The following is a 3,621-nucleotide window of genomic DNA, read 5'->3' as shown; positions in this document are numbered from 1 at the left end:
CTTCCGCGGCCCGGTGGCAATGGGTCTGCGGCCCGGTACCGGTCCGCGGCCCGGTGGTTGGGGACCACTGCTCTACATTGTCCGCGGCTCACTGACCGCCTCATTTCTAACGTGTTTACATCACATGACTGTCGGGTACGGTGGCTGTTTTGGTTCAGCTGTTCCGCTCTCGGTTCGTTTCATATTCAAACTGAGGAATCTCAGAGCGAACAGAAGTTCAGTCTGATTGGAAACGAAGCGAGATTACATTTAAAAAATGGGTCCGAGAGCGGTTCCTGGTACTGGTGTGGTGCCAAGGTAGTTATTCCTGCCAGGATGCACATTCTGGCAGGAATAACTACCTCGGCACTACAGCTTTGCAGAGAAAGTGGGTGTGTGAGGGGGCGGTTCACATCATGCTGACGTCAGCACGTTTCCACCCGCTCATTTTTGTGGGTATGGGAGGGGCTGCTGCAGACGGCGCAGGTTTTTAGAGGATTACTCTTAAATGGATGAACGGATCAAAATACCACTTTGGGGTTCTTTATAGAGGAAATAGAATGAACAGTAAAATGCATTTAAAACCTCAAAAAGTCGAATTTTGCTGGTGTGGCCCCATTAAATTACACTTACATTTACATAGATTTAAAAATTAGAACGTCAAAATCATGATATATGAACTTTAGGTGACCTCTGACCTACTTCGGTTCAAAGATCATTAATTTTAAAAATATCAAAATACAAATACATACCCCCCCCCCCACACACACACATATATATATATAGACAAATTAGAAAACAATCCTGGGTTTTCTACTTTTCCTTACAGCATTGTCATTTTCAGACAAAGGATGCCATATTTATATAGACATTTAAAAATCCAATGACATCAGAATTTAGATGACATGTTTCGTGAGTATGTGAACAAACTAGTTCTGTGTTTTAACTAGTCTATTCAAGTTTCCTGCTGTAGACCTCATTTATCCTTGTCCTGCACTACCTCTGCTCCACCATGGATTAATGTTAGATTTTCCTCATGACTTCTGAGTAAAAATTCTACTTTTTGGATTTTGAACTTGCATCTTTTGTCCCAGACAAGCTGACCTGTGTCTTTAAACATGATGAGGCAAATGACCGGACAGCAGGAGTTCCCCTCAACCACTTCCTGTAGACTGGCTCCAGCTGCTCCTCCTCCATTCGGACAGATGCAAGCGGAAGAGAACAAATTTAGAACAACTTTATTCCTAGTTTCATGATCCTGACAACAGATGAAATAAACATCAAAACACAGAGTAGAGTTTGTGCTTGTGTGACCTTAAAACATTCTTCTCTGTATTTAACCCCCTCAGAGAAGAAAGTTTGTCTGAATTCATGTGATAATTGTAAAACTTTAAGCCTGTCCATTCAAATCCTCATTGGTCAGGGGTTACTTGATTTAATCTGCTATATCAGGACTTAAAAAATATATTTAGATAAGTCCAATGATAATTTCTGTCAGAGTTTATAGTTTAATTCAGTTCTGTTTGGCTGCTGTACCCACAGGCTGCCAGTGGGAGGCAGTGCAGCGTGTAAGGTTTTTGAAAGTCTGTGTGACCGTCTGTATGTATCTCTGAACCTGTGTGTGTGTGCCTGTTAGTTTTTGTCTTTAGTGTTTCAAGTTGTGTGCATCTGGATGTGTTTGTCTTTGTTACTGTTTTTGTGTGTGTGGATTAGTGTGTGTCTGCGTGTTGTCTCTTTGCCTAAGAGGGGTTTTGTGCTATCTCAGTGCTAACACGCACACACATCCCATGTCCCAAATGAGCAGATCTCCTGTTTACAGTCAAATGTTTGCAGATATTGAGTGTTTTTTTCCCATTCAGCAGTAGAGTTCTGCAGTGAGGCTGAAGATGGACAACGGTGATGTTTGGGTCGGGTACTTTCTCAGTTTGAATAACCTCCTAATGAAATGTTGCTTAGTGATGTTTAGTGATGGGATGACCCTGCCCCCAACACACACACAAACGGTGCACTATTAAAAAGATTAAAATGAAATCCAGTAGCACATGTGTCAAAGTCAAGGCCCGGGGACCAGATGCGGTCTTCTGGGTAATTCAATCCGACCCTCCAGATCATTTTATTTTATTGTTTTTTTTTTCATTTCATTTGTATTCATTAATAAAAACATAAAATATAAACTTAAGTTGTAAACTCAAGCATGATAGAAAATGGGAAAAAAATAAAAAGGGGACAGAAAGAAGAAAAACTTAAAAGTTATTAATGATCCGATGTTATCTTGCGCTCATTTTTAACTTCTATAAATGTAAAAATATATATAATGATATTTCTGCCTTTTTATTATTCGGAATTATGCTACAAAGTTAAGGTTTTAAAGTTGAAAATTGTAAGGTTATGTATATATATACACACACATAACTCATCTCTGTTTGGGATTCACTTGTTACATTTGTTTTTGCTCTCACACACCCCTCTGCATTTATCCGGACTTGGGACCGGCACAAGTGGACACTAGATTGTGTCTCCTTGTGGTTGCATTACACACACACTTTCACGCACACCCCCACCCCCCCACACACACCCCCATTCACACACATTCACTCACACATTCACTCACGCACACACACAGACATATACAAACAAATAAAGCAGATAGGCTTTTTTTAATTTTTTTTTGTATTTTTTTTGCGTTTTACAGTTTTATTTAACAGTTTTGTAAAATCTTGATACATTTACAAATGAACAAACACTCAATGAAATAAATAAATACATAAGTAAATGAATAAATAAATCAGTATTTTTCTGAACAGTGTCTGTTCTCGTTCCACGTCCTATTTGTGTTTAGACTTACAAGAAGGATCGTGGAAAGTTACATGAAATTAAATAGAAGCATACAATAGAAGATAAACATTTACAAGATTAAAAACAATATTAAAGTTGAAGAAAACCCCACATCGTATCATTTCATTTTCTCTGCCCCAGAATGTGTTTGCTGGAGGAAGGTATTTTTCATTCAAAGCTGTGGTCAGAGGTCCACTTAGACTTTTTTTCTGGACTTTCTAAAGATGTTCAGGAACTTCTGACCAGCAGTTTTCTTTTGAGGCTTCTGTTTCAGCTCTTCCACCTGCTGCTGGATCTGATCCAGTTGGACCGTGAAAGCCTCTTCCAAGTCACTGATGGAGGTCTCTTTCTTCTTGATGACCTCCTTTAAGTGATCAATTTCTTGAGAGAGGCTGGACTTGTCTTTGAGCCTCTGCTGCTTCTGCTCGTCTAGTTCCTTCTGGACCTGGGCCAAAGCAGCTCTTAGTTTGGTGGACTCTTCTACCTCCAGGTCAAAGCTGAGCTTGGCATGATTGGTCTGGATCCTCTCTTCCTTAACCTGTTCTTCCATCTGGTGTAACTGCTGTCCCAGGTCAAAGTTTTTCTTGTGGTAGGCCTTTTTGACCTCCTCAAGATGTTTCTCTTGCTGGTCCAGCTTTTCCTTCCAGATGGTTTCAGAATTCTTAATGATTCTGTCTTTTTCTTTGACGGTTTCTTTGAGGGTGTCCACGCTCTTTTCGATATTGCAAAGCAATTCCAACAAAGTCTTTTCAGCTTTGTTAGTTGCAGCCATACCTTCCTCGTGAACTCTCCTCAGTTCAGCCATCT

The 3,621-nt window shown here is 40.1% G+C and overlaps 1 long non-coding RNA gene across 1 annotated transcript in view; it reads left to right on the top strand.

Moving 5' to 3' along the window:
• The window catches only part of LOC118599029, a 2,934-nt gene extending 1,665 nt beyond the window's left edge, over positions 1 to 1,269 (top strand). The window contains exon 2 of the long non-coding RNA XR_004948285.1: positions 1,074 to 1,269. This is a non-coding gene — a long non-coding RNA (uncharacterized LOC118599029). The remainder of the gene's footprint in view (positions 1 to 1,073) is intronic.
• Positions 1,270 to 3,621: the final 2,352 nt, after the last annotated feature.

The sequence above is a fragment of the Oryzias melastigma genome, linkage group LG8 (assembly GCF_002922805.2).
Source record: "Oryzias melastigma strain HK-1 linkage group LG8, ASM292280v2, whole genome shotgun sequence".
NCBI classification, from domain to species: Eukaryota; Metazoa; Chordata; class Actinopteri; order Beloniformes; family Adrianichthyidae; genus Oryzias; species Oryzias melastigma.
Note: the sequence above shows the minus strand (reverse complement) of the source record. Positions and strands in the feature narration are given on the sequence as shown.